This window comes from Ranitomeya variabilis, chromosome 3, assembly GCF_051348905.1.
Source record: "Ranitomeya variabilis isolate aRanVar5 chromosome 3, aRanVar5.hap1, whole genome shotgun sequence".
Classification (NCBI taxonomy): domain Eukaryota; kingdom Metazoa; phylum Chordata; class Amphibia; order Anura; family Dendrobatidae; genus Ranitomeya; species Ranitomeya variabilis.
In genome coordinates, this window is record NC_135234.1 from 351,095,780 (window position 1) to 351,118,728 (window position 22,949).

Here is a 22,949-nt window from a genome sequence, read left to right on the forward strand (position 1 = left end):
CTCGTCTACAGTTTTGGTTTGCAGTTTGATTGCCGTCAGCAGAACTCTCCACTTTGCCGTCAATATACCAAAATAACACTCTACTACTCTTCTTGCTCTAGTAAGGCGGTAATTAAATACCCGTTTGGTACGGTTTAAGTCCCGGCTACTATATGGTTTAAGTAGGTGCGGCGAAAGTTGAAACGCTTCATCACCTACACAAACATATTGCATGGCTGGTTCACTTGTTCCTGGGAGTGGTCTGGCTGGCGGGAAATCGTATGTCTCTCCATACAGGCAACGGCCCATTGGAGAGTTTTTAAAAACTTGAGAATCGTTGGACCGGCCATAGGCTCCTATGTCCACAGCAAGGAACTTGCAGTTGGCGTCTGCTATAGCCATGAGTACGATGGAGAAGTATTTCTTGTAGTTGTAGTACTCAGAGCCTGTTCCTGCCGGTTTCGCAATCCTTATGTGTTTCCCGTCAACTGCACCAACACAATTTGGGAAATGGCAAATTTGCTGAAACTGTTCTGCACTTCTCAACCAGATGTCCATTGATGGTTGGGGGATATACTCCGGCTGTAAAGTGCCCCAAATAGCCCGACATGTCTCCTTCACTATTCCGGAAATAGTGGAAATGCCCAGCCGGAATTGGTAATGGAGCAAAGTCAGAGACTCACCCGTAGCTAGGAAGCTGTAGAAAAAAAAATTAATGTTAGAAAAAATTGCACAGACCAACAACATTTTGATTTTTTGGTTTCCTGGTAAAGTTTCAATAAATGGCACTGTGAACATTTTTTTTAGGACGGGACGCACAATAAAACCTGCATGAAACAGGTGTAAAATAGTGGAATGGCCTCAAACAATACAAAAATTACATGCTGCAGAAAATGGTACGCAATGTGTCAGCACAGTATTGTCTGCAGCATGTAATATAACATTAAATATGAGCAATGACATAAAAAAAAGCAGTGGAATGTCCACAAACAAAAAAAAAAAAAACATTCTGCAGAAAATGAAACGCAATGTTTCAGCGCAGTATTTTCTGCAGTATGTTATATGACATTCAATATGAGCAATGACATAAAAAAAGCAGTGGAATGGCCTCAAACAATACAAAAATTACATGCTGCAGAAAATGGTACGCAATGTGTCAGCGCAGTATTGTCTGCAGCATGTAATATAACATTAAATATGAGCAATGACATAAAAAAAAAGCAGTGGAATGTCCACAAACAACAAAAAAAAACATTCTGCAGAAAATGAAACGCAATGTTTCAGCGCAGTATTGTCTGCCGCATGTAATATAACATTAAATATGAGCAATGACATAAAAAAAAAAAGAGGCTTACCGCAGGGTCACCATCAGCCGCTCCGCCGGTGTGATGGCAAGCCTCATCCTTGTGTACTGCCTCCGGATGACATCCCCTAGTTTTTCAAGCAAATAGTCAAAATGTTCCATCCTCATCCGTACGTAATTGAAGAATTTGTCTGGGTTGTGCCGCAACTCCAGGTAGAGAGTGGACTGGACACCCCGGGTCATCCGCAGTTCATTTATCGGATGTATCCAGAGTCGTCTCCGTTGCTGCAGAAGCATCCTCCGTCTTTCTGCTGCCGCCTCCTTCTCCCGCACTATGATATCCAGGCGATTCGTCTCAAATATAACGTCAGTTACCAAACTCGCAATCCTACCAAGTACACCTTCCATCTCTGCCACTAAACTAAAACCCTCAAAGATGGGCTGTAAAAACAGTCACTATATAGTTTTCCATATTTTCCAGTAGCCATTCAAATTTGGGAGCCTCCCATTTTAAAAACGGATCCGTCGTAAAAAACGGATACAACTGATGGTAAAAATGGATGCAACGGATGCAACGCATCCAGTATTTCGACGGAACCGTTTAGCGGATGTGCGACGGATCCGTCGAAACGCTGTATGCGTTGCATACGTTTTTCACTTTTTTTGACGCATCCGTTTTTTGGAAAAACGACGATTTGTGACGGATTGCAGTTAACGCTAATGTGAAAGTAGCCTAAGTGATAAGGCAACTCTTTATATTGGGTTTTTAGGTTTGTCTATGTCACACACTAAGGCTACTTTCACACTAGCGTTAACTGCATTACGTCGCAAATCGTCTTTTTTGCAAAAAAAACAGATGCGTCAAAAAAGTTAAAAACGTATGCAATGCATACAGCATTTCGACGGATACGTCGCAAATCCGCTAAACGTTTCCGTCGAAATACTGGATGCGTTGCATACGTTGCATACGTTTTTACCATCTGTTGCATCCGTTTTTACGACGGATCCGTTTTTAAAATGGGAGGCTCCCAAATTTGATTGGCTACTGGAAAATATGGAAAACTATATAGTTACTGTTTTTACAGCCCATCTTTGAGGGTTTTAGTTTTGTGGCAGCGATGGAAGGTGTTCTTGTGAGGATTGCTAGTTTGGTTACTGACGTTATCTTTGAGACGAATCGCCTGGATATCATAGTGCGGGAGAAGGAGGCGGCAGTGGAAAGACGTAGGATGCTTCTGCAGGAATGGAGACGGAGACGACTCTGGATACATCCGATTAATGAACTACGGATGACCCGGGGTGTCCAGGCATAAGATTGGCAAAGGCATAATAAGGTGCAGGCACATGAAGACATACTTACAAAAGCACACAGCCGTACAAAAATACACACACACACACACACACACACACACAAGCTTTATGCAAATACACATATGTACAACAAAGGCAGAAAGGTGGACCCAATCAGAAGACGCATACGCACACACATACACACACACACGTTAAAGGCTGACAATCCTGTGGCTGGAGCTGCATGTCTTCACAGTGGCTGGCATCAGGGTGGATCTGGACTCTAGCATGGCACTGGCTGTTGCAGGACGATGGCAGGCCTCTGGTTCTCTTCAGGTTTTAAGCTCTTGCTGTAGTCAGTACCTCATACACACACAAATGCACAGGCACACAGATGCACACAAAAATTGCAATACTCACACTGGCTCTATGGTGGCTGGAGTCTTGCTGGAGTCTTGTGGCAGGCTCCTGTGGCGGGCTCCTGTGGCGGGCTCCTGTGGCGGGCTCCTGTGGCGGGCTCCTGTGGCAGGCTCCTGTGGCAGGCTCCTGTGGCAGGCTCCTGTGGCAGGCTCCTGTGGCAGGCTCCTGTGGCAGGCTCCTGTGGCAGGCTGGGGTCTTGTGGCTGGCTGGGATCTTGCTGGCAGGCTTCTTTCCTTCTCTGGATCTTGCTGGCATATGTGGGGTTGAAGGCCCAGGCTAGGTTTATATAGATTTGGGGGTTTCTGGCCAATTGGCAACAAAATCCAGGTTCTGAGCATGCTCAGTGTAAAAAAATGTATTGCAGCGCTGCATTGCGTCGCACGACGTGTCCCGACGCATCCGTCGCTCATAGGCTTCCATTGTAGCCAACAACGCATGCCGCAGAATGCGTTACAATCATCGTTTTTTGCCGACGACGTGTCGCCAAATTTCGACGCATACGTCGTACGACGGACACGACGTATGCCAATCCGTCGCAATACGTCGCCAATACAAGTCTATGGGGAAAAAACGCATCCTGCAAACACTTTTACAGGATGCGTTTTTTTCTGAAAAAAGACGATTTGTGACGTAATGCAGTTAACGCCAGTGTGAAAGTAGCCTAAGGCTACTTTCACACTGGCGTTAACTGCAATATGTCGCAATGCGTCGTTTTGCCGAAAAAACGCATCCTGCAAAAGTGCTTGCAGGATGCATTTTTCTGCATTGACTAACATTAGCAACGCATTTGCGACGCATTGACACACCGTGTCGTGCATTGCGCCGTGTTGTGGCGGACCGTCGGGAGCAAAAAACGTTACATGTAACGTTTTTTGCTCCCGACGGTCCGCTTTTTCCGACCGCGCATGCTCGGCCGGAACTCCGCCCCCACCTCCCCGCACTTCCCCGCACCTCACAATGGGGCAGCGGATGCGCTGGAAAAATGCATCCGCTGCCCCCGTTGTGCGGCGGAGACAACGCTAGCGTCGGTGTCCTCGGCCCGACGCACTGCGACGGGCCGAGCCCAACGCTAGTGTGAAAGTAGCCTAAAATACGCTTTTTTTTTTCAAAAACTAGTTTTTTTGCATCACCATATTTTGAGAGCTATATATTTTTGCTGACAGACTCATGTACGATTGCAGTGATACCTCATTTATATTGTTTGTTATGTTTTGGCACTTTACACAGTAAAAACTATTTTATAGAAAAAATAATGATTTTTAAATCGCTTTATTCTGAGAGCTATAACTTTTTTATTTTTTGGATGATGGAGCTGTTTAGCAGGTTGATTTTTGTGAGACTAAATGTCATTTTCAGCCATACAATTTTTATTTACATTTATCCTCATCGGTCATGCAGACATGGTCTTTTCTTTTTAGATAGGGAAGTAAAACAAAGCAATATGTATTTAAAAATAATGATTGTTACATCCATATTTCCTTTGTGTTCTTATGATTCTACTAATTGGAAGCAAATCAAAATTAAAACCGTATTTTGCTTGTGAACTTGAAAGAGAAAATCCAGAACACTAGCATATTTCTGAAAGCCAGGTAACCTGTTAATTTTGAATGTTTTCAATTTCAATATAGCGGTGTATAAACTCAATGCTGTTAGACAGTAATGCGTTGAAGGCCTCGGGCAAAAAACTAGCTTGAAAGAGTTAAAAGGCTAGCCATTGTATAGCAGAATAGATTACTGCTCAGTTAAAAGCGGTTGTTTCACCACTCCTCTATCCATCAGGAATGGAGTTTGAAGTAAAAAGTAATAGGAGACTGTGAAATGAGCCTGAGAAATGCTGGAAGGGCTTCCAGGGAAATGGAAGGACTGGTTAAAGATTGATGAAAATAGAGATTTTCTTCTGGCTGCCCAATGTGAATTGCGGATGGTTTTTGGGAGCTTAATCTTCAGGTGCTGCTAAGTTTTCATCTAACATTCCTTTATATATCAGAACCAAGTTCTCTCACAATTAATGCAAGTCGTGGTGAATGCCTAGATTTTAGTTAACTGATTAAAACTAGATTGTGTTACATATTCCTTTCCTTTAATTTATTTTTAGTTTCTGATACTAGGTTTTTTATTCTGTATTTTGTATGCATGATTATAATGCTGCCATCTTGCCTTGTCGGCTGTAAACAACATTTAAACATATGCTTTACAACAACCACATAGGCTCGCAGGCATACAAGACAAAAGATCAGACATGTTCATTGACTTCTGCTGGAGAGTTCTTAAATATTCAGTGAGTTGTGTAGAGGTAATTTGTGCATGCAACCTATTATTGTCACCTATTGTAAAAAGTGTATCCTGGGCTATCTAAATATAGGTGTAATCCGTCATGATAGTCCTGCCTATGATGATGATGAAACTGCTGAAAAGTTCACTTTGCAGAACAGGAAGTGTAGCCCATTCCAGCTTTGTGCAGGTCTATATATGATCTTGTCCCTGACATCCTTAGAAAGCTCTTTGGTTTTGCCCATGTTGTAGAGGTTAGAGTCTGACTGATTAACACCTCTCTGACATCGGACGTACTATCCCGTCCATGTGACCTGGGCCTGTGTGACCATGGACGGGATAATACCTCATCACGCCCGATCGCTGCGGGGTGTCAGCTGATTCTCACAGCTAACACCTGGCACTAGGTGCTAGGAGAGGTCACAAACCGCTCCCGGCACTTTAACCCCCGGAATGCTGCAATCGAATATGATCGCAGCAATCTGGGAGCAGGCAGAGGGCTGACAGCCCCTCTGCTTTTAGATCGAATACCCCGCAGAGTGACGCGGGGTCCCAATCGCTGCCATGGTAACCCAATGTTGTCATGACGACATCCGGATTACCAGAGATAAGAAACTTCCTGGTCATGCACAGTGCCAGTGTCAGGGCACTGAGTGCAGCGCTGACAGCTTCCATAGTATGCAGATGTTGCTTCATCTGCATGCCACAGAAGCGATCAGCCTGCAAAAAATGATTGTCCCATAGTGGGACAAAGTGTAAAAGTTAGAATAAAGTAAATACATTTTTAAAATAATTGTAAAAATATTTTAAAAAATAAAATAATAACAACAAAATCAATATTTATTCTATCACTAAATAATTATTTGAATGAAAAAAAAAAATCTAAGCAATAAAAGTACACATATTTAGTATCAAAGCTTTATCATCATAAAGCCGAACAAAAAGACGGATATAAATAATCATGGTGCTGCTGAAGATGCCATCTTGTGCCGCAAAAAACGAGCTACCATACAACATCATCAGCAAAAAAATAAAAAGGTATAGCTGTCAGAATAAAGTAAAGCAAAAACAATTATTATTTCTGTAAAATAGTTTTTATCATATAAAAGTGCCAAAACTTAAAAAATATAAATATGGTATCACTGTAATCATACTGACCAGAAGAATAAAACTGCTTTATCAATTTTACCACACACAGAACGGTTTAAACGCCCCCTCCAAAAAAAAATAAAAGAAATTGCTGAATTGCTGGTGTTTCTTCATTCTGTCTCACAAAAATCGGAATAGAAAGTGATCAAAAAATGTCATGTGCCAGAAAATTATAACAGTAAAAACGTGAACTTGTCCCGCAAAAAACAGGACCTCACATGACATAATGTATACGTTACTCCCGTGAGCTCGGATTAAAACTCCCAATTAACTCTTGATAACAAACACCCCCCAATCCTTTTAACCCAATATAATAAAAAACATCCCTCTTGTCCCAATAAACACTCAACTCGTTGTTTGGATTTAAATGGCCACAGCAGCCTTTTATTAACATAAAGTATAAAACAATTTTTTAACAAATGAAAAAATAAGAGGGGTGGTCCTCGAAGCCCCAAAATTATAAACCTCAAATCTCCAAATCCCACCTTGGCCCCAGGTTAAGTCTTACCCCCAGCCGTTAAGCACCAGCTCAGGGATAGATAACAACCAACCTGGTCAACCAAAAACCCATCCATGGGTCCCTTGAATACCCCTCCAGGCTGGTTTCACACGTCAGTGGCTCCGGTACGTGAGGTGTCAGTTTTCTCACGTACCGGAGACACTGACTCTCGTAGACATATTAAAATCAATGTGTCTCTGCACATGTCAGCGTGTTTTCACGGACCGTGTGTCCGTTTGAAAAACACGAAGACATGTCAGTGTTCGTGGGAGCGCACGGATCACACGGACCCATTAAAGTCAATGGGTCCGTGTAAAACACGTACCGCACACGGATGCTGTCCGTGTGCCATCCGTGTGCCGTGCAGGAGACAGCGCTGCAGTAAGCGCTGTCCCCCCAGCTTGTGGTGCTGAAGCCGCCATTCATTTCTTCTAAAATACTCACCTTCAGCTTCTCCTGTATGAGCGGTCACGTGGTGCCGCTTATTACAGTGATGAATATGCGGCTCCACCTCCCATAGGGGTGGAGCCGCATATTCCTCACTATAATGAGCGGCACCACGTGACCTCTCATACAGGAGAAGCCGCGGCGCTGAGAGGACGCATTGAGGGAGCCGGGTGAGTATTTTATTTCCAGCGGGCGGGCGCACAGGGGGTGGGAGGGGGGTGGTGACAAAGATCTTTATTTCAACCGCAAAAAAAAAAAAAAAGATTTTTAATTTCTTCTCTCCAGCAAACGCTGCTGGAGAGAAGAAATGAATGGCGGCTTCACCACCCAAAGCAGGGGACTGCGCTTACTGTAGCGCTGTCTCCTGCACGGTCCGTGTGGTACCCAATCGGCACACGGCTGCTGCACGTGTGCCACACTGATGTGCCACGTGAGCACACGGACAACTCCGGTACCGATTTTTCCGGTACTGGAATTATATGGACGTCTGGGACAGGCCCCAGAGGGATAATCGAACCACGCCTAGTTAAATCCACTCATGGGGAGTCCAGGACCTCTCAAGATCCCCCCACTAATCCGCCATTTTCCACTTCCACCGACTTCGAGGACCTCCCCCCCGCAACGCTGCCATGACAACTTGCTAAGATAATATTAAACAGTACCATAATACGATTAGCTTTAAAACAATCCGCAACGGAGAAAAACCTAACCCTGTGCAAGCCCTCCCACATCATCTTCTAACAAGCAAAAAAGGGAGGGTGGGTGGGAGATTCCTTACACGTCAGGTGGGTACTTCAAATGGTTGCCTGTGTAAGATACATGCTCCCTCTTATACTACCCCTCCCCTCCTAACCTTAACCTCACCTACTTCTAGTTTGAAAAACTGACCATTATCCCTCCCCTCACATGCCATTAACCCCTGCTAACCCATCCTTCCCAGCCAATTACCTTCGTCAGCTCACCAAGTCCCACTTAACCAGATCATGTCAGCCTCCCCTTAGTCTCTTAACTGTGGGCCAAAATGTGGAAAAATTATATCTCTCAAAATATAGTAATGCAAAAACTATTTTTTGCAATAAAAAGCGTCTTTTGGTGTGACAGCTGCCCAACATAAATATAATATTTCTGGTACCGTAGATGTCAGTGTCCGTGTGTGTAATGCTGGCGGCACACGTGTGGCATGCGTGTGCCGCATCAGTACCTCACGGATGGGTGCCAGGGAAGAAGCGTTAGAGTAAGCGCTGTTCCCCGGCACCAGGTGCTAAACACAGCTCTCATCATTCTCATCTGTCGGCGATCGGCGCGAGCAGAGAAGAATGATGAGCTACATTTAACCCCTTAATGACTACCAATACAGCTTTTAACGGAGGCAGTTAAGTGTACTTAAACCACAGTGCCGCTTTTTAACGGCACTGATGTTTAACAATATAGAGCCCCCAGTGTTGGAATTTCTCCGGGGTCTCGGCTACCGTTTTGTATCATTGGTATTATTGCATCTGTGTAGTTGCCATCTTCACTTGGGACCGCTGCACCATGATAGTGCATTTGATTCAACGCCTAGACAGGTAAGCACCTTTGCCTGTATTTTTGGCGTTTTTTCATTGGACAGAATAGTACGTTGTGCCCGCAATAGGCGCAGTTGAAATTGCGATCCACCTGCGCCTATTAACTAGTTAAATGCCGCTGTCAAAGTCTCACAGTGGCATTTAACAAACGCATCCAGCCGAAAATGCGCGCATCAGAGAACCCGTCACATGATCGGGGGTCATCGGTGCATCAGCATGACAACCAGAGGTCTCCTTGAGTCCTCTATGGTTGTTGATGCCGGATTGCTATGAGCGCCACCCTGTGGTCGGCGCTCATAGCAATGCTGTAATTCTGTTACATAGAGGCAATCTGAGCATCACCTCTATGGAGCAGAACCGATCAAGTTGTGGCAGCTTCTAGCCTCCCATGGAGGTTATTGAAGCATGCCAAAAGTTAAAAAAAAATAAAAAAAAAATATGAAAAAAATTAAAAAAAATAAAAGTTCAAATCACCTCCTTTTGCCCCATTCAAAATAAAACAATAAAAAAAATCAAACCTACACATATTTTGTATCACTGTGTTCAGAATCGTCCGATGTATCTACAAAAAAAAATCATTACGCTAAACGGCGTAGCAAGAAAAAAAAGTCAAAACATCAGAGTTACATTTTTTTGTTGCCGCAACATTGCATTAAAATGCAATAATGGGCAATCAAAAGAACGTATCTGCACTAAAATGGTATCAATAAAAACTCCAGCTCAGTGCGCAAAAAATAAGCCCTCACCCAACCCCAGATCACAAAAAATGGAGACGCTATGGGTATCGGAAAATGGCACAATTTTTTTTTTTTTAGCACAGTTTGGAATGTCTTTTCACCACTTAGATAAGAAAGAACCTAGACATGATTGGTGTCTATGAACTCGTAATGACCTGGAGAATCATAATGGCAGGTCAGTTTTAGCATTTATTGAACCTAGCAAAAAAGCCAAGCAAAAAACAAGTGTTGGACTGTACTTGTTTTTTTCATGTTTTCTAGTACATGGACATTGCAAAGCCAATGGTGCTGTTCAAAAGTGCAACTCGTCCCGCAAAAAAAAAAAAAGCCCTCATGTCCATATCGATGAAAAAATAAAAAAGTTATGGCTCTGGGAAGAGGAGAGTGAAAAACGAAAGCGCAAAACCGAAAAAAGCTCCAGTGGTTAAGGGTTCTTAAGGGCATGAAAATTAAAAGTTGAAAAATTGCCAAATTTTCAAAATTTTCGCCAAATTTCTGTTTTTTTAAAAAATAAATGCAAGTCATATCAAAGAAATGTTACCACTATCATGAAGTAAAATATGTCAAGAGAAAACAATGTCAGAATCAACGGGATCCATGGAAGCGTTCCAGAGTTATTACCTCATAAAGTGACAGTGGTCAGAATTGTAAAAATTGTCCCGGTCATTAGCATGGAAACCATCCTTGGGGCAAAGGGGTTAATTGAGTCTATGGACAGGAGTCTTTTATAAAGGTAACTATGTAAGACAGCTGACTTTAATGCAGGTAATGAGTTGATTAGGAGAGTGTAAGGGTATGTGTCCACGTTCAGGATTGCATCAGGATTTGGTCAGGATTTTACATCAGTATTTGTAAGCCAAAACCAGCAGTGGAACAATTAGAGGAAAAGTATAATAGAAACATATGCATCACTTCTGCATTTATCACCCACTCCTGGTTTTGGCTTACAAATACTGATGTAAAATCCTGACAAAATCCTGATGCAATCCTGAACGTGGACACATACCCTAACTGGTCTGTAGGAGCCAGAACTCGTAAGGTATGTGTCCACGTTCAGGTTTGCTTCAGGCTTTGGTCAGGATTTTATGCAGGTAAAATCCTGACCAAAAATGCACCTGAGGTCACTGGCAGGTCACCTGCGGTGTTCCTGCGTGTTTTGCTCATTGTAGCAACATGCTGCGTTCTGAAAAAAACGCACCGCATGTGCGTTTTCGCGGGAAAAACGCATGCGTTTTTTAATGCACAGTGGAGACGGGATTTCTTTACATCCCCTCCACTATGCTGTAACATCTGGACGCTGCGTTTTTGACGCTGCGGCTCAACGCTGTGTCAAAAACGCAGCGTTTCCTGAACGTGGACACATACCCTTAGGCCGGCCTCACACTCAGCGTATAAAAATACGGTCCGTTTTTTACGGCCGTAATACGCAAAAAAGTCCCCAAAATAGTGATCCGTATGTCATCCGTAGGCAGGGTGTGTCAGCGTATTTTGCGCATGGCATCCTCCGTATGTAATCCGTATGGCATCCGTACTGTGAGTTTTTCTCGCAGGCTTGCAAAACTGACATCTAATGGATTTATGTGCTCAAATGTTCGGAAAAACATATATACAGTATATATATATATATATATGTCATTGAGACACATATATATATATATTCTGTATTTATATTTAATTCTGCGTGACATATGTGAAAAGCCGGTAATTCAATTGCCGGCTTTTCATTTCTCCTTCCCAAACCCGACATGATATGAGACATGGTTTACATACAGTAAACCATCTCATATCCCCCTTTTTTTGCATATTCCACACTACTAATGTTAGTAGTGTGTATGTGCAAAATTTGGGCGCTGTAGCTGCTAAAATAAAGGGTTAAATGGCGGAAAAAATTGGCGTGGGCTCCCGCGCAATTTTCTCTGCCAGAGTGGTAAAGCCAGTGACTGAGGGCAGATATTAATAGCCAGGAGAGGGTCCATGGTTATTGGCCCCCCTGGCTACAAACATCTGCCCCCAGCCACCCCAGAAAAGGCACATCTGGAAGATGCGCCTATTCTGGCACTTGGCCACTCTCTTCCCATTCCCGTGTAGCGGTGGGATATGGGGTAATGAAGGGTTAATGCCACCTTGCTATTGTAAGGTGACATTAAGCCGGGTTAATAATGGAGAGGCGTCAATTATGTCACCTATCCATTATTAATCCAATTGTATGAAAGGGTTAAAAAAAAACACACACACACATTATTAAAAAGTATTTTAATGAAATAAACACACAGGTTGTTTTAATATTTTATTGCTCTCTCAATCCACCGGAAGACCCTCGCTTGGCAAAATAATAAACCCACAATATACATACCCTCTGATGAACTGTCACGTCCCACGAAGTAATCCATCTGAAGGGGTTAACTCATTTTACAGGCAGGAGCTGCACTAAAGCACTCGCTCGTGTCTGTAATCCCCGGCGAATGAAGGAAAGCTGAGTGATCTGTACTTACATTGAGTCGCGGTGAGGCGCCCTCTGGTGGATGAACTCATATGAACTCGAGCGTGGGAACTTTTCCAAGGCTCCAGTTCATGAGAACATCCACCAGAGGGCACCTCACCGCAACTCAACGTAAGTAAAGATCACTCAGCTTTCCTTTCAGCACCCGGGGGATTACAGACACAAGCGAGTGCTTTAGCACTGCTCCTGGCTGTAAAATAATTAACCCCTTCAGATGGATTACCTCGTTGGACGTGACAGGTCATCAGAGGGTATGTATATTATGGGTTTATTATTTTGCCAAGCGAGGGTCTTCCGGTGGATTGAGAGAGCAATAAAATATTAAAACAACCTGTGTGTTTATTTCATTAAAATACTTTTTAATAATGTGTGTGTGTTTTTTAACCCTTTCATACAATTGGATTAATAATGGATAGGTGACATAATTGACACCTCTCCATTATTAACCCGGATTAATGTCACCTTACAATAGCAAGGTGGCATTAACCCTTCATTACCCCATATCCCACCGCTACACGGGAGTGGGAAGAGAGTGGCCAAGTGCCAGAATAGGCGCATCTTCCAGATGTGCCTTTTCTGGGGTGGCTGGGGGCAGATGTTTGTAGCCAGGGGGGGGTCCAATAACCATGGACCCTCTCCTGGCTATTAATATCTGCCCTCAGTCACTGGCTTTACCACTCTGGCGGAGAAAATTGCGCAGGAGCCCACGCCAATTTTTTCCGCCATTTAACCCTTTATTTTAGCATCTACAGCGCCCAAATTTTGCACAGACACACTACTAACATTAGTAGTGTGGAATATGCAAAAAAAAGGGGGATATGAGATGGTTTACTGTATGTAAACCATGTCTCATATCCTGTCGGGTTTGGGAAGGAGAAATGAAAAGCCGGCAATTGAATTACCGGCTTTTCACTAACACCGCTGCGTATTTCTCGCAAGTCACACTGCTGGTCCGTGTGGAATCCGTATTTTTCTCGCCCCCATAGACTTTTATTGGCGATTTTTTTGTGCAATACGGTGACAAACGCAGCATGCTGCGATTTTTTTCGGCTGTAAAAGACCGTATATTACGGATGCGTAATATAAGGCAGATAGAAGTTGGGACATAGGGAATCATTGAGCCGTGTGTAATGCGAATTTTACGGATGTAGTTTATGCGCTCATACGTCCGTAAAACTAGCTAGTGTGAGGCCGGCCTTAGGGTATGTGTCCACGTTCAGGATTGCATCAGGATTTGGTCAGGATTTTCCATCGGTATTTGTAAGCCAAAACCAGGAGTGGGTGATAAATGCTTAAGTGGTGCATATGTTTCTATTATACTTTTCCTCTAATTGTTCCACTCCTGGTTTTGGCTTACAAAAACGTTCAGGTTTGCTTCAGGCTTTGGTCAGGATTTTATGCAGGTAAAATCCTGACCAAAAATGCACCTGAGGTCACTGGCAGGTCACCTGCGGTGTTCCTGCGTGTTTTGCTCATTGTAGCAACATGCTGCGTTCTGAAAAAAATGCACCGCATGTGCGTTTTCACGGGAAAAACGCATGCGTTTTTTAATGCACAGTGGAGACGGCATTTCATTAAATCCCCTCCACTATGCTGTAACATCTGGACGCTGTGTCTTTGACGCTTCGGCTCAGCGCTGCGTCAAAAACGCAGCGTTTCCTGAACGTGGACACATACCCTAAGGTTGCCATCACACTAGCAGTATTTGGTCAGTATTTTACATCAGTATTTGTAAGCCAAAACCAGGAGTGGAACAATTAGAGGAGAAGTATAATAGAAACATATGCACCACTTCTGCATTTATCACCCACTCCTGGTTTTGGCTTACAAATACTGATGTAAAATACTGACCAAATACTGCTAGTGTGACGGCAGCCTAAGGGTATGTGTCCACTTTCAGGATGGCTGGCGGTTTGGACGGAGCGGCAAACTTGCTCCGCCCAAAGCTCCACCCCCTTCTGGAGACGCGATGATGCCGGATGTGTTCATTGCACACATCCGGAATCATCGCACCCCACACATAGGGCCCTGTGTTCTACCTTGCGGCGGCGCAGCGTCGCCGCAAGGTAAACTGACATGCTGCGATCTAAAAAGACGTGCCACATGTCCGGAAACGCAGGGCCGCCGGGTGCGTGTTACCACGCATAGTGAAGACAGGATTTCATAAAATCCCCTCCACTATGCTGTAACATCTGGACGCTGCGGATTGAATGCTGCGGCTCCACGCAGCGTTCAATCCGCTGCTATTCCGGATGTAAAACGGCACGTGGACACATACCCTTAGGTATGTGAACATGTTGCAAATTTTCTGCAGATCTGCAGCTTTTTTTTCCGCACAGGAACGCTGCAGATCTGCAAGTGATTTACAGTACAATGTAAATCAATGGCATAAACAGATGCTGTGCTAATGGTGCAGAAAAATCTGCACGGAAAACGCAGCAGATTCAAAAAAGGGCCATGTCAATTCTTTGTGCAGATCTGCTGCGTTTCTGCACCTATTCCATAATAGAAATCTGCAAGGGTAAGAAAAGGAAGAAATCTGCACAAAAATCTGCAACGTGTGCACATACCATTCTGACCTGCGTTTTCTGCCAAGAAATGCAGAATCTACACAGAAAATTCCACAGACAAATCTGCAACATGTGCACATAGCTTTAGTGGTTGGTAGGGAATCAAACACTTATTTCTCACTGCAAATTGCAAATAAATTTATATAATTTATACAATGTGATTTTCTGGATTTGATTTTCTGGATTGATATTCTGTTTTCAATGTTAAAATTAACCTACCCTTAAAATTATAGACTGTTCATGTCTTTGTTAGATAGATAGATAGATAGATAGATAGATAGATAGATAGATAGATAGATTAATTGTTATCAAGTTAATCGACATACCAATTTACTAAAATACTTTACTTTTTCCTATATAGTCTGGATAGTTTTTCATCCTTCTGCATTGAAGCAATGTGCTGCGCACAAGTGTGCATTAAAGTATCTCCTGCCTTTAAAAATAAATGATGTTTTCGTGAAGTATAGATTATAGCTGGAGGGCATGTGTGCTATCGTTACATGAAGCTCTCTTTAAAATCAAATGCAGACATTTTTAAACAAGGTGACAATGGATCAGTGACCACTAAGTCACACTGTTCCCCTATGATTAGTTGTAGGTTTAATTTTCAACCCCTTGATGGAAACTTATCCTTGTATATGTGGAGGTTTTTCTGTCTAAAGACAAATGAACTGCAGGACTGTGCTGCGCATTGTAGAAATCTAGATTTTGTTCACTGACAGGTGTGATGTAACAGAGACACCTATTGGCGCTTGTCCACACACTGGTAATATAAAGCTTTAAACGTGTTCTAATCATCACAACAGATCCATCTAGTGAAGGACTTGGTTCGGTCAAGTAATTAGTAAAGTGTAAACACAGGCTTTTTCAAGAGCCAAGATCAAATATATCCAATGACATTTTTATTACTTGGAGCTCTCAATTATATATTTAAGGCAGTTATAATCAATTTTATTATATAAATAATATATAAATAATCAAAATGGACATTTCAGTCATATTTAAATCTTACTCAACGGATTATCTGAGATTAGCAAGAAGGAGCATTTGTTACTGTTCGGAGATTAAGTTTTCATACCCTCAGCTGAATGATTTATAGCTATTAGCCTGGCTGAGAACATGTGGGGGTTGCCTAGTTGCTAGGGAATCCCCACATGTAGTCAAGCTGTCTAGTAGCTGTAAATCATTCAGCTGAGGGTATGAAAACTTAATCTCCGAAACTAACAAATACTCGGAGGTCACCCGAGCGTGCTCGGGAAAACCCGAGCAACGAGTACACTCACTCATCACTAGTGGCTACTACAAATTACATGTAGGTATTGACATGTTTTGCACAGCATGATCTACCTGGTATAAGAGATGCACTGTAGGATGGATTGAGATCTCAAGCTGTAGTGACTGGGGAATCATAGAAACCTTCTGTTAAGACTCTGGAACCAATCGAATACTTTACATCTATCTAGGATGCTTGTGGCATGGTGCAATGTTCTTCTGCCATAAGTTGCCATTAGATGAACAGCTGCCAATAAGAGATGACCCTGGCTGGCTATGCTGACTACAATGTCTATTGTAAGTAATCCCTAATGTCTAAGCATTCATAGGTTTTCGTAGGGTGTGTCCTTCATTTCCTACACCATTACTCCACCGCCCGACCTGTTGACACCAGACAGGACTGGTTGAGTGACTTATGTTGCTTGCTCCAAATTCTGACCATTCCATCAGCATGGTGTAAGAGAAATCTGGATTCATATGTCCAATGTTTCCTACTGCTTAGGGATCCAATTTGTAGGAGCTTTTGCCCCTTGAAGTCTTTATTTTTTCATTTAAAAGCAATAGCACTTGAATTAATCATTTTCTGCTATAGCCCATTATTCACGTTAAGTAATGATGAGTTGCATTCAGCTGCAGTTTGATTTTCTTTGCAACAACTGTTGATAAGAAAAAAAATGATATATTTTTCTGATGAGTTGTTTACATCTGCAGGATCCCCTTTCACTGGATGTATTCACTCGATCACACCATTTTTAGTATAATTTTTACTTTAATCTTGCCATTCTGCCGCTGAAGACCATGCTTTGTTTGAAGTCGCTCACGTCAATCTACTTTACTACTGTAATGTGAATTTACACTGAAACAAATCCACAAAAAAAGGTTTAAAAACAAAATCTATGTAAAAAATATATGTGTTTTGGGATTCTGTTATATTTGTAAAATTATTTATTTTAATGTATTAATTAATATTTATTAATATTTTTATAATTTATTTTTTTCTAGATGCTGAAGATAATTTTATTTTTTAATTATTTTATTTTCAGATACAAGTTATTTATTCAATAACTTGTGACAAATAACAAAATAACTACAAAGAAAAAAAATTAACAAATACAGAAATGTCAATTAACCCCTTTCTGACATCCGACATACTATTCCGTCCATGTGACCTGGGACTTAATCCCCATGGACGGAATAGTACGTCATTACTGATCGGACGCGCACACGGGGGATGTGCGGCCGATCGGGGCCGGCTATCAGCTCATTCTCACAGCTGACACCCGGCACTAAGAGCTAGGGTTGAGCGAAACGGATCGGTCATTTTCATAAGTCGCCGACTTTTGGCAAAGTCGGGTTTCATGAAACCCGACCCAATCCCAGCATGGGATGGGCCATGCGTTACACGATCTTCGCGCCAAATTCGCGTTTCATATGACGCTTAAAGCGCCATTTATCAGCCAATGAAGGTGCACGCAGAGTGTGGGCAGCGTGATGACATAGGTCCTGGTCCCCACCATCTTAGAGAAGGGCATGGCAGTGATTGGCTTGCTTTCTGCGGCGTCACAGGGGCTATAAAGGGGCGTTCCCGCCGACCGCCATCTTACTGCTGCTGATCTGAGCGTAGGGAGAGGATGCTGTCACTTCGTCAGAAGCAGGGATAGCGTTAGGCTGGGTAAATTGACCCCAAAACCGCTTGTGCTGTAGCGATTTCCACTGTCCAACACCACCTTTTCTTTGCAGGGACAGTGGAGGCTAGATTTCTCTTCATCAGCTTTGTAGGTTATAAGGCTCCCTGATAGCTGTGTTGCTGTGTGTACGCCGCTGTGCAAACCAACTGCTTTTTTCACAGCACAAATCCTGTGGCTCCTTCCTTTCTGCACAGCTATCTTGTTTGTTTGTCCACACTTTTGACTTTTGTGTGCAGCACTCCTTTTTATTGCTGCCTGCCACACTTTTCTGAGATTACTGTAGGGAGATAGTAATTGTAGTACTTTATTTTTTTGTTATATCTCTTCAAGCCACTTTCTGCCACAGAAAACCTACTGTATAACAGTGTGCCTGATTTCTTCCTAATTCTCCCATAAAACAAAAAAAAAAGTGGGAGATTAAGACTGGCAAATCTGCATTAGTGCCAGTCCTGTGTGTGGCTTCTGTCTTTTTTTTCTGCCACAGAAAACCTACCGTATAACAGTGTGCCTGATTTCTTCCTAATTCTCCCATAAAAAAAAAAATTGGGAGATTAAGACTGGCAAATCTGCATTAGTGCCAGTCCTGTGTGTGGCATCTGTTTTTTTTTTCTGCCACAGAAAACCTACTGTATAACAGTGTGCCTGATTTGTTCCTAATTCTCCCATAAAACAAAAAAAAAGTGGGAGATTAAGACTGGCAAATCTGCATTAGTGCCAGTCCTGTGTGTGGCATCTGTCTTTTTTTTTCTGCCACAGAAAACCTACTGTATAACAGTGTGCCTGATTTCTTCCTAATTCTCCCATAAAACAAAAAAAAAGTGGGAGATTAAGACTGGCAAATCTGCATTAGTGCCAGTCCTGTGTGTGGCTTCTGTCTTTTTTTTCTGCCACAGAAAACCTACCGTATAACAGTGTGCCTGATTTCTTCCTAATTCTCCCATAAAAAAAAAAATTGGGAGATTAAGACTGGCAAATCTGCATTAGTGCCAGTCCTGTGTGTGGCATCTGTTTTTTTTTTCTGCCACAGAAAACCTACTGTATAACAGTGTGCCTGATTTGTTCCTAATTCTCCCATAAAACAAAAAAAAAGTGGGAGATTAAGACTGGCAAATCTGCATTAGTGCCAGTCCTGTGTGTGGCATCTGTCTTTTTTTTTCTGCCACAGAAAACCTACTGTATAACAGTGTGCCTGATTTCTTCCTAATTCTCCCATAAAACAAAAAAAAAGTGGGAGATTAAGACTGGCAAATCTGCATTAGTGCCAGTCCTGTGTGTGGCTTCTGTCCTTTTTTTCTGCCACAGAAAACCTACTGTATAACAGTGTGCCTGATTTCTTCCTAATTCTCCCATAAAAAAAAAAAAAAGGGAGATTAAGACTGGCAAATCTGCATTAGTGCCAGTCCTGTGTGTGGCATCTGTTTTTTTTTTCTGCCACAGAAAACCTACTGTATAACAGTGTGCTTGATTTCTTCCTAATTCTCCCATAAAAATAAAAAAAAATTTGATTTGGGAGATTAAGACTGGCAAATCTGCATTAGTGCCAGTCCTGTGTGTGGCATCTGTTTTTTTTTTGCCACAGAAAACCTACTGTATAACAGTGTGCCTGATTTCTTCCTAATTCTCCCATAAAACAAAACAAAAAGTGGGAGATTAAGACTGGCAAATCTGCATTAGTGCCAGTCCTGTGTGTGGCATTTATTTATTTTTTCTGCCACAGAAAACCTACTGTGTAACAGTGGGCCAGATTAAATCACTTGTCTCACATATCCCCCAAAAAAATTAAAATAAAGGGAGAATAATCTTGCTAAACCTGTGCATGTGTGTGAGTGCTGTCTGTGGTTTCTGTCAGTCATTTTGTGCCACAGGAAGTATACCGTGATATAGTGGGCCTGATTCAATCCCTTGTCTCCCATATCAAAAAAAAGAGGGACATTTCTATTGCCAGTGTGTGCACCTGCGTCAGTCCGGCTAGTGCCATATCTGCCAGCCTCTTTCTGCCAATCAAACTGTGTATTGTGTAATCCAGTGGGCCTGATTTTTCCCTGCATTCTCCCACACATAAAGAGGGACATTTGTATTGCCAGTGTTTTTATTTGCGTCACTCCTGTTAGTGCCATATCTGCCAGCCTCTTTCTGCCAATCAAACTGTCTAGTGTAATACAGTGGGCCTCATTTTTCACTGCATTCTCCCACACATAAAAAAGGGAAATTTACATTCCCAACAAGTTCACGCACACCTTGTACCTGGTTTTACAAGACCACATAACGGTTGTTAGTTTGGTAACATTTTTCCAAGAATGAGGAAGTCTGGTGGAAGAGGTCGTGGCCATGGGCGGTCATTGGCAGCTGGTAATAATGGTAGTGGTGGTGGTCGTGGAGCATCAGGTGGTCGTGGGAAAAGCAGTATAGCCCCTAAGTCTCGAGTTGTTGAGCCAGCGTCATCGTCTGGCTGCACAAGGCCTCGAAGGCTCCCTTTTCTGGGAGTAGGAAAACCGCTTTTGAAGCCGGAGCAGAAGGAACAAGTATTGGCTTTCATTGCTGACTCTGCCTCTAGCTCTTTCGCCTCCTCCTCGGAAAGTGCCAAATGTCAGAGCAGTGCGTCGTCAGTGGATGCTCCCGGTCAGGAACAAGTCGCTTCCTTGTGTCCTTCATCCAGAACAACAGTGAAGGATGCGTCAGGTGATACAACTGGTTACTCCATGGAGCTCTTTATACATACTGTGCCTGGGTTAGAAAGGGAAATTAACAGGCCATGCCCATTACAAGATGAATCGGACATGGAGTGCACAGATGCACAGCCACAGCCAGATTATTATGCTGTTCCTTTGACTCAGATCAGAACATTGCCCTCACAGTGTACTGATCCAGAATCTGACCCCGATGAGACTATGGAGCCTCGTCACGAACGCTATAGCACCGGCTTACACGGTGACCCAGAGGAAGGTGCACAGAACATAGAAGAGGAGGTCATAGATGACCCAGTTGTTGACCCCGATTGGCAGCCATTGGGGGAACAGGGTGCAGGTGGCAGTAGCTCTGAAGCGGAGGAGGAGGAGCCGCAGCAGGCATCAACATCGCAACAGGTTCCATCTGGCAGGCCCGTATCTGGCCAAAAACGTGTGGCAAAACCAAAACAAGTTGTAGGACAGCGTGGCCATCAGGTTAAAGTAGCTCAGTGTGCAATGCCTGAAAAGGTATCCGATAGGAAGAGTGCAGTCTGGAATTTTTTTAACCAAGATCCCAATGATCAGCGCAAAGTCATCTGTAAGAAATGCTCAAGGACCTTCAGCAGAGGTCAGAATGTTAAAAATATAATTAAAGTTGCATGCATAGACATTTAACCACCATGCACTTGCAAGCCTGGACAAACTACCAAACGTCCCTTAACGTTGTAGCACCCTCTCACAATGAAGCTAATCAGCAAGGCAACATCCCTTCCCTCACTGTAAGCCCACTGTTTACCACACCACGTGCAGGTAATGTTGCTATTTCGTCGCAAGGCCAAAGCAGTCAGGGAATCACCAGGTTCGTGGTCGCAAAAACTGTATGTAGGGCACCATCAAGAATACCATCCCCAACCCTCTTTCAGTCACCCATGTCCACCGGCACCCCCGCTAGTTCCACCGTATGCAGCTCTCCAGTCCAGCTCACCCTACATGAGACTCTCGTTAGGAAAAGGAAGTACTCATCCTCGCATCCGCGTACACAGGGTTTGAACGCCCACATTGCTAGACTAATCTCATTAGAGATGATGCCCTACCGGTTAGTTGAAATCGAAGCTTTCAAAGCCCTGATGGACTACGCTGTACCATGCTACGAGCTACCCAGTCGACACTTCTTTTCGAGAAAAACCATACCAGCCCTCCACCAGCATGTAAAAGACCGCATTGTCCATGCGCTCAGGCAATCTGTGAGTAGAAAGGTGCACCTGACAACAGATGCATGGACCAGTAGGCATGGCTAGGGGTGTTACGTCTCCATCACGGCACACTGGGTTAATGTGGTGGATGCAGGGTCCACAGGGGACAGTAATATTGGGACAGTTCTGCCTAGCCCACGGTCTAGGAAACAGTTGGCTGTAGGCATTCGTCCCCCCTCCTCCTCCTCGTCCTCCAGCAGAAGCGAGAGCTCGTCCACAGACCGCAGTCGCACGACCACTCCATCCGCAGCTTCCACTGTTGCACACGAGGTGTCCAATTATGGAACAGCTAGTGGCATCAGCAGGCTGTATTGGCAATGAAGTGTTTGGGCAACAACAGACACACCGCGGAAGTTCTATCCGAGTTCTTGCAGCAAGAAACTCGGTCATGGCTGGGCACTGTACATCTTGAGGCAGGCAAGGTAGTGAGTGATAATGGAAGGAATTTTATGGCTGCCATAGCCCTTTCACAACTGAAACACATTCCTTGAATGGCTCACACCTTAAACCTCGTGGTGCAGTGCTTCCTTAAAAGTTATCCGGGGTTACCCGACCTGCTGCTGAAAGTGCGCAGACTTTGCTCTCACATCCGCCGTTCGCCCGTACACTCCAGCCGTATGCAGAACCATCAGCGGTCTTTGAACCTTCCCCAGCATCGCCTAATCATCGACGTTGCAACAAGGTGGAACTCCACACTGCACATGCTTCATAGACTGTGCGGACAGAGGCGTGCTGTTATGTATTTGTGGGAGGATACACATACACGGGCAGGCAGTTGGATGGCAGACATGGAGTTGCCAGCTGTGCAGTGGTCAAAGCTCCACGACCTGTGTCAAGTCCTTCAGTGTTTTGAGGAATGCACACGGCTGGTTAGTGCAGACAACGCTGTAATAAGCATGAGCATCCCCCTAATGCGTCTGTTTGATGCACATAAAGGAATAGGCATCTGCAGCCGAGGAGGAGGGAAGCCTTGATGACAGTCAGCCATTGTCTGCTCAGGGAAGTCTACAGGATGAGGTGGCGGGCGAAGAGGAGGAGGACGAGAAGGATGATGGGGATGACTATTTTTTGGATGAGGAAGCTTCTCAGGGGGCAATAGAAACTGCTGGTGGTGCAAGGCCGGGTTCAGGGTTTTTGAGGGAGACAAGTGACGTTGATTTGCCAGAAAGTGCTCCTCAACCCAGCATATGCACTGACTTGACAACTGGAACATTGGCCCACATGGCAGATTATGCCTTGCGTATCCTCAAAAGGGACCCACGCATTATAAAAATGATGACAGATGATTATTACTGGTTGGCCTGCCTCCTTGATCCTCGCAATAAAGGCAAATTGCAAAA